This window comes from Culex quinquefasciatus, chromosome 2 (genome assembly GCF_015732765.1).
Source record: "Culex quinquefasciatus strain JHB chromosome 2, VPISU_Cqui_1.0_pri_paternal, whole genome shotgun sequence".
In the NCBI taxonomy this organism is placed as follows: Eukaryota; Metazoa; Arthropoda; class Insecta; order Diptera; family Culicidae; genus Culex; species Culex quinquefasciatus.
In genome coordinates this window covers 129,957,967-129,972,585 of record NC_051862.1, presented here as the reverse complement: position 1 = coordinate 129,972,585, position 14,619 = coordinate 129,957,967, and the positions used below count along the sequence as shown (strand labels likewise).

The window sequence follows — 14,619 nt, the reverse complement described above, 5'->3', positions numbered from 1 at the left end:
ACAGCCGTCTGTAATGTCTATAATTCGTCAGCTGTGTGCTATCTTGTGACATAGACCATTTTGGTCGAAAATGAGTTAATGATGGCGTTTTGCTATACTTAACAAACACTACAAGATGCTTTAACCCGATTTTGGAAACTCGCTACCGTTTCCCGGATATCGCAATACACACTTGTGACATAGACCAATTCGACGTCGTCGTGCTATCTTGTCGCACCCGCCATTTTGACGTTCTGAGAAAAACGCGTTTTAATGTTTGACCTTGAATATTCAAAAACGAGAGCAAGCAATGTAAACAATAACAAACACGTTTTGTTTGGCTCACCATTCTGTGCATTGTCTCAAAGTTTGGTTGAAGTTGGTTGCTGGAGTCCCGAGTTATAATTACAAATGTTTTCGGTAGTCTAGCTTGTACGTGCGACAAACGCATCCTGACTTTCCTGGCCTGAAATCCCTTTGGCCTTTTGTCGCACTTACATCAATTTTCATGGAGTGACAAGATAGCACTACAAGATTGAAACTACTTTCATATGTAAAGTGACAAAAATGCACGGAGTTTTTTCGGTTTTTGTTGAATATCTCAGGATTGAAATCGAATTTTGGGGATCTGTGAAGGTCAAAAGGTGAGGCATTGTGAGCTGCACAAAATGGCTTTCTTAACTCAATTTGGCCCAAAATGCACGTACGACAAGTTAGCACGATGGCGACGAATTTATCATCAAAATGATTGGGCACACTTGTGACACGTCATACATGTTGTTGGAAAATGTGGAAAAATTTTCTTGTTTTTCACAAATTTATGTACACTCATACTTTCTAAAGGCAATGCAACCTTTTGTTTATAAAAATATACTGATTAAGTTGATTAAACCATTGATTTGAGCTTATTTTAGTTTGTATGGGAATTCTGTGCATACTTGTGACACGTAGTACAATTTTACTTTCGAAACACACTTGTGACACGTGCTTTTCAGATTTTTGTTTACATTATTTACTGTATCTTTTAACTGGTGTAACCAAATTACACACTACGAAAAAATCGTGTAATATTCCGTCTAATATGATGCACATATCTGGAGCGTCAAAAAAGACCTAAAATTACATCAGATTGTCAATTACACGAAGCATCAATCGTGCCGTGACCGTGTAATTTTACACGTATCGGATGTTTGTGTGTTTGTTCCGAATAATATATTTTTTATAAGAATGCTCTAGAAATGAATCAAAATTAATTGTTCTCATTAGTTTTATTGTCATTGATAAGCCTGCACTTCAACACATTCACATTTCAAAATCACTTTTTAAAGAAAAACACTGATTCTTTCTGACTACTCCTTCCACTTCACCAAATCCAATTGGATTCCGTCACCACAGCGAAAACGAAGCAGTTTTTTTGGGTAGGCTGCTGAGAACGTTCCAATTTTGGTTCCGCCACGACAGCTCTTCCGGATAAAAATCAACATCCGTCACCTGAAAGAAATATAAACACACCAACTGCAATTTCATCAGGATTTGACCGCAAACAATAAAACTTACCTTTGTCAGCGATTTTATTATGCCGTCTTGGCCTTTTAGTAGCAGATTCAAGCATTTTTGAGCCCCTGAGTGAAAAAACTTCTCGATGCCAAACATGGACGACCTCGTGCTTGACGTTTTGACGTTTCACCTTCAGACGTGTAAGAAATAAGACGCGTGATATTACATTAAGTTTGATGTAAAGATACATCTTAAAACACGCTCCAGTTATGTGCATCAAATATAATGTAAAATTAGGTCAAAATTGATTTATTACCACATCAAAAGTTGTGCTTCAGATTTCCAATAGAAATTTTGACATTTCGCATCAAATAGAATGTAAATTCACGTCATTATCTCATTTACATTATTATTTTTTACATTAGATTGAGAATTCCGTTAAATGTAATATTAATATTTTTTTAGTGTGTAGTACACGAACCGATTGATGATACACAGTCACAAGATAGCACACAACTGACAAATTCTCGATAACAGGCAAAATTGTCATACCCCTTCATCGTAAATAAAAAACAACAGGACAACACGAGGACAGTTTTCATGCAGATTCTGATATAATTCCATGCAGATTAGAAGCCAAATGCGTCAACCACCGTTTGGGTGTAGCTATCATATATCTTAATGCAAACAATGATATAGCTCGAGCTGTCACAGCCCTGCGAAATATATTAGCTGACATATCGAGCAGTCAATCAAACAAAAACAGCAAGAAGTTGCAAGACGATAACCTTTTACTAGAAAGAGATAGCAAATCTGATGCAAACAAACCATCAGTTGACATTTAAACATTCTTTGAATGTGTTGGTAAATTTTTAACTAGTAAGACTTATTCAAATGAAACTGTCTTCGACTCGAAGACATATCTTCCGTATTCGCTAATTGAATCGACTGACAGTTGTCAAAAACAAAAAACCAAGCAAGCGTCGAACAGTTCTAGCAAAACATTGCAATAAGGCCGAAGTCGAAGTGTAAACAAAGAGTCTATCCTGATCATTCCTAATGTAAACATCAACTGACGTAAACAAGATAGACTCTTTGTTTACATTTCGGCTTCGCCTTATTTTGCTTGAGTTAAACAGCTGATTAAGACATTCGAGTGCCTCTTTTATTTAGAATATGTGAATTAATTACGGAATCCGTTCTGTACTTCTTGCTGAGTTTTTATGGAATTATGTGACTTTGACCAACCAACGGGTACAAACTATAAAAGTTTGGAGGTGATGGGTTCGATTTCTGTCTGGCTCGGCAAAGTCAGATCCCTTCAAAGAGTAATTCTACTCGCTGGGAATACTGACCGGTAGGGGATGGGTTTCGACTAGCGGCGTGCTGGGTTTCCAATCCAGAGGTCGTGAGTTCGATTCTCGTACCGGGATGATGAAGTTTAAAAGTGTAGAATGAAAAAGTGACCAACCAGTGTAACTGTGTGGCGAACTAAACTATTATTCAGTTTTCTAACAGTAAATCAATCAATAAAAAAACATACAATCAACGAATTTGATAATGAGAAGCTATCAGGTTGTCATTTTTGAGGTTGATGTCAGTTAACGTTTCATTTATGTCAAGATAATTAAATTTTAGTGAATTTCTTGCAAATAACATTGTAAATTTTGGGTATAAATGTTATGTAATCTTCTCTGACAACTAATACAATGAGCACGAACTGTGGACTCTCCTAACTCCGCAGACTACAACAAAGCCCTTCAGATGGCATTTATTGTAATCGGCCAAGAATGGCACACTTTCGTCAACACCGAGTGCACGACACACTCTGTGAGTCGGAGTCCTCATTACAAACATCATAGAAGACGGCCAAAATCATTCAGAGCTGAACATGGCGAGCAAAATCATCGTCACTCTTGAAACGGTTTCCAACCTTCCAACAAGAAGTGTAGATGATGCAGCTGATGCTCACCGTAATTACACCGACCGAGTCTCATGACAATCCAACGTGGCCATAATCAGAACGGGCGACAAAAGCCAGAGCCCTCTGACGCAGAGAAGGAAATCGAAATGGATCCAGCGGCCTATTCCAGGGCTCGTCGTGTCGGATGTCGCCTCACTTTGTTTGACACATTCGAGAGAACGAACGTAACTCCGGTGCCGCCAGAAGCTGTTGCATCAGCATTTTGAATCAAGTGTGAATGTGAGCTTGCTGGATGGAATTGGGTTTCCGCAAAACCTCAAAACCGTGAAATTTATACCGTGGTCGGGGGTTAATTTTGTGCTAATTTTGTCACTTTTGTGAACGACGATGAGCGGAGCGATGAGTATTTTGGGACACGTGCATGTGGGTGAAAAAGCCTGATGCACGAATCTTGATGAGCTCTGGCTGTAATCAAATTGTAGATTAGTCGAGAGCATTAGGCGGCGAGAGCAGGTGTTTTTGGTGATGGGATTCTATTGTGGTTGGTGCCATTTTATCTAACATTTTAACTCTTGCAGCTTCAAGTGGGTCCAAAAAGTTGGGAATGAAATATTTATTACTCATTTTTTCTATGTTTTGTCTGGTGAATCACAAATTTAATTATTGCCATCGAAAGTTGTTAAATGGACTCAAATCTACCAAAGTCATCCCGGTTTACGGTATTCTTTTGAATTTGCAATGTTTATTTTTTACAATTTATCATCGAAAAATGCATTTTTTTTATTCTTTCTAACTTTGCAGGGTTATTTTTTAGAGTGTAACAATGTTCTACAAGTTTGTTAAGCAGAAAATTTCACAAATTCTGATATATAGGAAGTTTACTTGTAACCATCACGAGTTATCGCGGTTTCACGGAAAAAAAGTAAAAAAAACTGGTCATTGACGAAAAATTTGAAAAAAAAAACACTTGTGACAGTTACTAGCAAACCCCTTAATGAAATCGTGACGCATCAAAATGAAAATTTTATTCTAAAGAGAAAATTACCCTTCTATGCATTAAATATCACATAAAATGACGAATCCAAAAAAAAAAAAAGAATAAAATCAGTTGTATAACGAAAAATGGCAGAATTCTTTAAACTACTTTTGATTTTTTTTCTTAAGTATTGTCAGTACACTTTCAAATTTGGCTTCAAAATTTAAATAAGAGTCCCTTTAACACCAAACTTCTGAATCATTAATATTTTTGCGACAAATTATTGGAAAGCACGTCTTTTTTGAAAGCTCAAAAATGAAAAGGGTGCAATTCTCTGAGATTTCGGTCATTCAATATTTTTTGTATTTTTTAACCCAGCTTAAAATTTATTGGTGCCTTCGGTATGCCCAAACAAGCCATTTTGCATCATTGGTTTGTCCATATAATTTTTCATACAAAATTGGCAGCTGTCCATACAAAAATGATTTATGAAAATTCAAAAATCTGTATCTTTTGAAGGATTTCTTGATAGATTTGGTGTATTCGTTCTAGTAAAGTTGTAGGTATGGATTAGGACTATAATGAAAAAAAAATAATAAAAGGAAATTTTTTTTTGGTGATTTTTAATTTCACTTGTTGTCACTAAAACTTGATTTGCAAAAAAAAAACACTATTTTTTTTTTTATTTTCCGATATGTTTAAGGGACATCATATGTTAACCTCTCAGAAATTTCCAGAACGGGAAATTTATAACTCGGTCAAAGAAAAACTCTTTGACCGAGTTATAAATTTATTAATATTTTTATTATAAATCTCAACTTAATTTTTCCATGTGAAATCGAATTTGCAATCAAAAAGTATTTTAGTGTAATTTTAGTAAAGTGCACCGTTTTCAAGTTATAGCCATTATCAAGGTAATTTTTTGAAAAAAGTCGCAAATATTATGTTTTTTTAAATAAGTTCCCATGTTTGCCCACCTTGAAAAATATTTTTGAAAGGCTGAGAAAATTCTCTAGATTTTGCTTTTTTCAACTTTGTTGAAACGACCCTTTTTTGCAACAAAGTTAAAAATAGCAAAATACAGAGAATTTTCGAAGCTTTTCAGAAATATTTTTTTCAAAAGTGGCCAAACATATGCACTTATTAAAAAAAAACTGCGACTATTTTCGGAAAATTTACCTAAAAATTGCTTTTACTTTAAAACGGTGCAATTTATCAAAATTTTACTATAGTAGTTTATGCAACAAGTTGCAAAAAGAGGATTTTTTCAGCACGAATCGTACATCTATCCAACGAGGTTCATCGAGTTGGATAAATACGAAGAGTGCTGAAAAAAAATCAAGTTTTGCAACGAGTTCCTTAGAACATTTTTTGCAATTCCAAAAAAACACACACTGAGTGAAATTTTATGTCAAATTTTCATGTATTTTGTCAATAAATCATTTAAATCAAAAAATGTTGAAAAGTGTTACATTTCGAAACAAGTGCTGAAAAGTTCAACATTTCAGCACCCATTTGAGTGCTGAAAAGTAGAACTTTTCAGCATTTATTTTGAAAAGTGTTGCTATACGATATTGTTATTTTTGGTACAGAAAAGTAGGCTATTTTGTCGTTCAAGAATGACAGGAAAAGTAGGGTAGAGTAGTCATCAATGAGACACGGGGAACAATGATAAAATGGCTCTCACAAGTCGTAGTTTCAACCAATCAGGCTCATATTTGGGGGAAAGGTGTGTCTATTGGATACACGCCTGCCATATTAGTGGCTTTGGTTATGGACGCTCCTTTAAAAAGTTATTCATAAATGTTTGATTCTGGGGTGTAAAAGTAAATTATGGACAAAAAATACTTTTTCGCTAGTAGGCTGCCATTTACACCAAAACTAATATTTCTTCAAATTTCTTTCGACGTTCCATAGGGATTGAGTTGGGCTACAATGTCCTTTCACTAGATTTGGCCAAAATTTTGAATATACCCAGAATCCAGGGCTGTCTCATTGTTCCCCACTCATTTCAGCCCATGGGTAACAATGAGACACATTGATTTTTCTTCGATAAACTTTTCAAAATCCATGTAAATCTTTCAAAACATGAATTAAAAGTGATTTTTGGCATATTTATAGAGTTTAAACCAGACATGCATCCGCTCTAACTCCTCTTTTAGAAGAACTTGTTTGGCATTTCACGTAGATGATACCCAGCATGTTGTGCCAGTGATTAGAATACGCTAATTACGCTTGTCTTTAAGGCACCCGAAGACCCTGAGAGATTATTTTGATACCCTACTGAGATATAGGTTCAGAACTCTTAATTGCACTCAAAGAGCTTTTAAGAAGTTCTTCTTGAGAGCTTAAGAGAACATTTACATGAAAATATAGCTGAAATCGGTTTTTCCAATGAACCAATGTTTTCTACACATTATTCAAGCCAAAAACAAGAGATTTTTACCTAGCAACAAGCATAACATTGCTTTAAACGAAAATGGCATCTAGAACAAGCTGAGTGCCGTTAAAAAGAGCTCATAGTGCCGATGCATGTCTGGTTTAAACTTCATTTAACCAAAAATACAAAGTTATTTGGTATTAATATATGGATTTTACCAAATTTCAATACTTTTTAGTGTAACTTTTGTTAATAAAAGTTTCATTTTGACAAAATTGCCCTGAAATGTTCAAGGCAAGTCACCTGCAATGGAACAATACAAAAACATGATGTTTTACTTGAAAAATTTTGATTTTCGTAGAGTGGCTCATTGTTCCCCAGCTGTCTCATTGTTCCTGCCAAGTGCGTCTACAATGAGACAGTTGAATAACTCTTGCTGTAGATGTCAGATCGATCTCATATTTTGGTCAATATTAGAACACATTAAAAGAAAGAAAATGCAACAAAAAGTGCTTTAAAACACGCTGATAAAAAAAATTAGAAAAATCGTTGAAAGTTGAAAACCAAAAGTGTCTCATTGATGACTACCCTACCCTAAGTAGTTTCACGAACGAAATTGCAAAATAGTAGATTATGCAACAAGTTGCAAAAAGAAGATTTTTTCAGCACGTGTCGTACATTTATCCAACGAGGTTCACCGTGAACCTCGTGGATAAATGTACGACTCGTGCTGAAAAAATCCTCTTTTTGCAACTTGTTGCATAAACTACTATTTCGATTGCAAATTCTATTTTACATCGAAAAATAATGCTGAAATTTTTTTGCGACCTGTATTTTTTTTGAAAAAAAAACCACTGTTGATTCAAAAATTCATGACTCGGTCAAAAATGGTGTGCCCGTGTTGGAAATTTCTAAAAAGTTGGCATTTTATGTCCCTTAAATCTTATCAGAAAATAAAAAAAAATAAAAAATAGTGTTTTTAGCAAATCAAGTTAAAGTAACAAAAAATGAAATTAAAAATCACAAAAAAATACATTGCATCATTCGTTTCAGAGAAGTCCCCATCCATACCTACAACTTTGCTGAAGACACCAAATCTATCAAACAATTCTTTCAAAAGATACAGATTTTTGAATTTTCATAAAACAATTTTGTATGGAAAATTATATGGACAAACTAATGATGCAAAAGGGCTTCTTTGTGCATACCGAAGGCACCAAAAAGAAAAATCAGCTGGACTCAAAAAAAAACAAAAATTAAAAGTGAATAAAAGACCGATTTTATAGAGAATTGATCGATAGTAAAAAAAATATAAAAGCTGTGATCAAATTTTTGATAAGCCGACAGTAAAAATGGGTCAAGAAAAGGCATATTCTTCCTTTAAGACACATTTCTAAACATTATGCCCGATTAAATACTGTGTCAATTCTGCATTTTTAATGCAGGATTTTTTTTTAATTTGAATTAATTTACTTTCTTGGACAGGGAAAGCCACCAAACCAGAAAAAGACAGCAACATCAAAAACCCACTTATTTTGTAATCAAGCAAGGATGCATGAGTAAAACATTCAAATAACAGGGCTGAATCTAGAGTTTCATCTTCACGAGGAGCTGGGATGGCCTTGATCAGGTCAACTTCAGCGAGGAAAGATAAATTATTGAAAAAAAAACAAGGTTTGTTTTGCTGAATATTAAATGTTTGACTCTTGAAAAAAATGGACTATGCCTAAAAATCATTACTTAAAAAGCCGAACATCAATGTTTCATTTCATAACAAATTTAATTCCCGTGTTTAGCTTAGTGCTCAATCTCTTTTTTATTATTTCAGTGTAATTGTTGGTGCCACAACTGTGTGGGTGGAACAGTTGGGCACGCCAGGCGTAGTTGTATTGTAAAACAACACCGGATGCGGATGCGGTTGTGGTGGTGACGTTGGTAACCCACGGTAGCCCGGTGTAAGCCGAACACAAAGGAAAACCACACATTTGTGTAAAATGGGACTCTACCAGGTCGGGTAGCAAATAACGACCGTGGAAAATTTATTGGATTTTGATGGATTTTTTTTAAATATATTATCACACTTGTTTGATATGTTTACAATTTTTAAAACTAAAAGGTTAAGGTTTACCCACCCATTTTTTTGCAAAAAAAAAAACACCCAATTAAAAGCCAAGCTCGACTATGGTGTTGCGAGGGTGTAAATTTAATTGTTTAGAAATTTTACCCTGCGCTCGGTCAACATTTTGTGGTTGCCAGACCCCGGTTTGCCAGACCGTGTGTTCTCCACGTAAACATTAAAATTGGCGGTCTGATGATTTCTGTCAATATTGGCAGTGCTGCCATTGTTGCTTGTTCCAGGTTTGCATGTTGTTGGTTTAGTTTAATTTGTGACAAATTGGTGCTATAAAGTGGTTTTTGCTGTGTAAATTTGCCCAAGGGAAAAAATGGCTTTAAAATATGACTCGCTTTTTAATTGGATTGTCAATTGGTCGTGGAACCACAAATCGGAATGATATTTGCTCACAACATGAATGAATCCAAATGGTTTTATAGCTCCATAACGTTTCAAATTCATACGACCTTTCGAATGCCATTAAAACACTGCAGACGAATTTCAACGCCGGACAGATGTTAAACGTCAACCTTTTTCAGATGGTCCGAAAAAGCAGGAATCCCAAACCGAACCCAAATGCTGATCCTTTCTCTTTAGTCCAGGCAGTACCAGTAGCAGAAAAAAAAACCCTTCGAACTGAATAATAAAAAAGCACTTGCCATGAAAGTATAATGAATTCTTATGTTCGGGAGCGATTGCTAGAGATAAAATCTCTTCAATCTTGAAGCTGGAAATAACTGCAATGCAGCATCCTTTTTCAGGGGCTAGAAAAAAGCAGAAAAAAAAGAACTTCCCAAAAGATAACTTCAACCGTCGTCGTTTTACAAGAAGGTACCTTCGAGTGGATCATCGTGGCGTGTCCTTCTCTTTCCACCCGTCTCTTTTTTATTTGAACCGTTTTTCGCGACTTGCTTGTTCTTTGGCTTCGGAAAACATGCCCCAAAAAATAACAAACTCGTGCTCACTTTAGTTCAACTCGAGGGTCCACCCACTTGAGCCGGCTGAGCGCGCGCGCCCGTTGTTGGTGACTGCACTTGACTGGATGTCTGATCCGTGACCGGGGATCGACGGCGGTCAGTGGAGGGGATTCATTGTTGGAAGTTGAGCAGACACTCGGTTTGAAATTCAAAACTTAGAAAAATATTAGAAAAATATGTTATTCATTTTATTGCAATATCCTAAACGCTTTTTGGCAAGGCAAGTTTTGAATTAATTTCTTGAACTGGTCATACAATAAAGAATTTACATAATTGAAAACTATAACATGTAATGCTTTAACCTTCCTCACCTGTAATCTTATTTAAAAAATAAAATCTTCAACATAAAAGCTTGTAGCTCAGAACAACTAAGAAGCTGCGTTATCAATGGAAGATATCATGAAGGCACCAGAAAGGCAACGGCAATTTGAAGTGCACTCGAAAGCAGGGATCCCAGCGACAAAATTCACTGTAACACCACAGGCGGAATTGTCGATGTACTTTTCGATCGCTCACTGACTAGAGGGCTGAACAGGGCTGAGAAAAAAAAACAAACGAGGGTTTGGCGAAAAATAGAACGAGTTTTTAAGATGATCTCGAAGATCTGCAAATTATCAGATGTACATATAATTTCGTGGGCTGTGCTGGCGCAAACAATTACACCGACCAACAAAATTTCTGCGCAAGCTAAACTCGAGAGGAAGCATGCAGTTGGGGTCCCCAGAAATACGTGCACTTTGAATTTTTTAAATAAATTAAGACAGGGCCGAAAGGTTTTTCTCCAAAGCATGTATGGAGAATTAGTGTTGTTAGCTACTCCCACATATTGCATGCAATTTTAGCAAGTTTGCAACAATGAAATTCGCTTTTGAAATTGAATTGGCATAATAGCCGAATCTTCAATTAAGGGCAGATCATGCGAATTGGCAAATTACTAAAAAGAGCGATTTTAGTGCATCAGGTGAAAAACTAAAACTAAAGCGAAAATTAAAGCGACCGAAACGTCCTGACAGCCTGGCAAGCAATTTATTTTTGTTTATTTTCCCCGAAAAATGATCGATAAACAACACCAAAATCAACTCTGAAAAATAGTCCCAAGAATAATTGAACAACATTTCTGAAAAAATAAATCACTGAATCCAAAAAGAGAGCTAAGAAATTTTCCCTAGGCTCGGGTAAAAAGTAATAATCATACGAATCATCTCGTACATCCTAAAGCCTTAACTTAACCAATATATGACAAGAACGCCTGTAAAACTCGTCCTTAAAAAGATAGGATAGACGTTATCGATGGAATTCTCTATAGTAATCATAAACTCAGCTGCCGCTTATCGATTTTGAAAACCAAGAGTCTAGAGAAATCCAAAAACAAAACCAAAGTCTGCTTTAGTGCACCAGAATCTGGTTACCCAAGGCTGAACGGGTGAAGATCAACAATTTTTCAAGTATTCCAAAACTGACAGTAACTCAACGAGATTGAACGGAGAAAGATTAATGTAACCGTTATTGAGTAGAGAGCCTATATGGAGAGGCGAAATGTCACTCTCAGGGTCCCAATCAAACTGTCAAATCGGGGTTCCAATCGAGCAACAAGATCATGCAAGAACAAGGTTGGAATTAATTTAAAATAGTTTTGGCAAAAAACGAGACTTATAACGATTACAAGTATTGTAAAACTGTTGTTGATAATAATCTGGTAGTTTTTGTTATGTTTGTGCTTGTTCGGTTTAAGAAAAGTGCCAGCTAGAAAGAAAAACTACAAGTTTTTCAACCTTAAATTTGAATGACTTTGGGTGTTTGAAATTTCTCCCAGAACATTTCATTTCCCTATGTAGGTCCCTATTATTGAGACCCAATCCAATTCTTAAAGTAATCTAATGAGCAGTTCTCTAGGATTTCGGTCATTCGATTTTTTTTGTATTTTTTAATCCGACTGAAACTTTTTTGGTGCCTTCGGTATGCCCAAAGAAGCCATTTTGCATCATTAGTTTGTCCATATAATTTTCCATACAAATTCGGCAGCTGTCCATACAAAAATGATGTATGAAAATTCAAAAATCTGTATCTTTTGAAGGAATTTTTGATCGATTTGGTGTCTTCGGCAAAGTTGTAGGTATGGATACGGACTACACTGGAAAAAATAATACACGGTAAAAAAATTTGGTGATTTTTTATTTAACTTTTTATCACTAAAACTTGATTTACAAAAAAACACTATTTTTAATTTTTTTTATTTTTTGATATGTTTTAGAAGGCATAAAATGCCAACTTTTCAGAAATTTCCAGGTTGTGCAAAAAATCACTGACCGAGTTATGAATTTTTTAATCAATACTGATTTTTTCAAAAAATCGAAATTTTGGTCGTAAAAATTTTTCAACTTCATTTTTCGATGTAAAATCAAATTTGCAATCAAAAAGTACTTTACTGAAATTTTGATAAAGTGCACCGTTTTCAAGTTATAGCCATATTTAAGTGACTTTTTTGAAAATAGTCGCAGTTTTTCATTTTTTTAAATTAGTGCACATGTTTGCCCAGTTTTGAAAAAAATATTTTTGAAAAGCTGAGAAAATTCTCTATATTTTGCTTATTTGGACTTTGTTGATACGACCTTTAGTTGCTGAGATATTGCAATGCAAAGGTTTAAAAACAGGAAAATTGATGTTTTCTAAGTTTCACCCAAACAACCCACCATTTTCTATCGTCAATATCTCAGCAACTAATGGTCCGATTTTCAATGTTAATATATGAAACATTTGTGAAATTTTCCGATCTCTTCGAAAAAAATATTTTTGGAATTTTCAAATCAAGACTAACATTTCACAAAGGCCAAACATTCAATATTACGCCCTGTTTGATTATGGGGTGTAAAAGTAAATTATGGGCAAAAAATACTTTTTCGCTCGTAGGCTGCCATTTACACCAAAACTAATATTTCTTCAAATTTCTTTCGACGTTCCATAGGGATTAAGTTGGGCTACAACGTCCTTTCATTAGATTTGGCCAAAATTTAGAATATACCCAGAATCCAGGGCTGTCTCATTGTTCCCCACTCATTTCAGCCCATGGGTAACAATGAGACACTTTGATTTTTCTTCAATAAACTTTTCAAAATCGATGGAAATCTTTCAAAACATGAATTAAAAGTGATTATTGGCATATTTATAGAGTTTAAACTTCATTTAACCAAAAATACTAAGTTATTTGTTATGAATATATGGATTTTACAATATTTCAATACTTTTTAGTGTAACTTTTGTTATTAAATGTTTCATGTTGGCAAAATTGCTCTAAAATATTCAAGGCAAGTCACCTGCAATGAAACAATACAAAAACATGATGTTTTGCTAGAAAAATGTTGATTTTCGTAAAGTGTCTCATTGTTCCCCAGCTGTCTCATTGTTCCTGCCAAGTGCGTCTACAATGAGACAGTTGAATAACTCTGGCTGTAGATGTCGGATCGATCTCATATTTTTGTCAATGTTAGAACACATTAAAAGAAAAACAATGCAACTAAAAGCTCATTAAAACATGCTAATGAAAAAAATAGAAAAATCGTTGAAAGTTGAAAACCAAAAGTGTCTCATTGATGACTACCCTACCCTACAACAACAACAAATCGTGTTCATTCGTTTATTGAAACAGTTCATACTATAGAATGGCTTATGTGGACAAATGACCAATGTGGCCAATATGGCAAAAGCGCCACGAGGGAGGAAGCCGGGGAGGAGCTCTACAGTTCTGCTGAGCTGTGGGGCATTTTCTCCGAGCACATCGTCAGGTTTAAGACCTGCAAGACCCGCTTGGACCAAGTAACCCTCGTCAGTTACATGATCTCCAAGTATGGAGTTTAAGGAGTTGTTTTTTTATATATTAGTTATTTAACGATCCTCGGTGCTAAAAATTGTGACAGCTCTTGCGTTTCCCGATTAATTCCCTTAAAACGATTTACTTCCTTTCGTGTTAAACTACGAAGATTCGGTCCACATTTTTCGTGATGGCAAGTACCAGTGATTGCCAAATATGCTCGACCAAGTTGAAAGGAAAGAACGGCAGGATCACCAGTCCATCAGTTGGTTGTAATCATGAAGATGCCATCGTTCCTGTCCCAGATGCTCTTCCAGCAGCTATAATTTACCGTCCGTCATTAGCTCCAGAGTACAGAAGTCTCAAAAGTATTGCGAATCAAGTGGCATTTTTTTGATAGCTTGAGCTGAAGAATCCTAATTTGGTGAGATCATTCCTTTTCATTAATCATTATTTAACAGATGATTTTTCCCTTATAAATACGATATTATATTCTATTAATTAAATGATATATTCCTATAACCCTTCCATTTCTCCAAACCCAATTTCCTCCCCCCCCCACCCCCTCTCGCCCTCACTCCATAAAAATATTATTATTTGCCAAAATTACACTAACACACCCAACCACAACTGATCCGGAGCGTTTGGTACGGTATGTCCACGCATCCTTCCTCCCCTGTTGATTCTGTGAAATGTGCTCCGTTCACAGAATCTGTCTCTGCGGTTAATGCAACGCAGTAGGCCTGGCCGCTTTAATTTTTGCAATACGTCTTCGGGGTTACTCAAGTGTACTGCAATAATTAATATTGACAAGAAAGAACTTGGGGCGTAATCTAACCACAAGTTCTTCCAGGATGCTTTCTTCGGACTGGCTGCGCTTGTGTTCGATTAGATTAGATTAGATTAGTTATTTAACGATCCTCGGTCCCAACCTGGTCACAGCACCTAAAAAGTCCTAATAAAAATAA

The 14,619-nt window shown here is 35.6% G+C and overlaps 1 long non-coding RNA gene across 1 annotated transcript; it reads right to left on the bottom strand.

Moving 5' to 3' along the window:
- Positions 1 to 1,232: 1,232 nt before the first annotated feature.
- Positions 1,233 to 1,580, bottom strand: LOC119768021. Its single transcript, XR_005277859.1, has 2 exons — positions 1,537 to 1,580; positions 1,233 to 1,470 (listed from the first exon to the last, which is right to left on the bottom strand). It is a non-coding gene; the product is annotated as an uncharacterized LOC119768021 (long non-coding RNA).
- Positions 1,581 to 14,619: the final 13,039 nt, after the last annotated feature.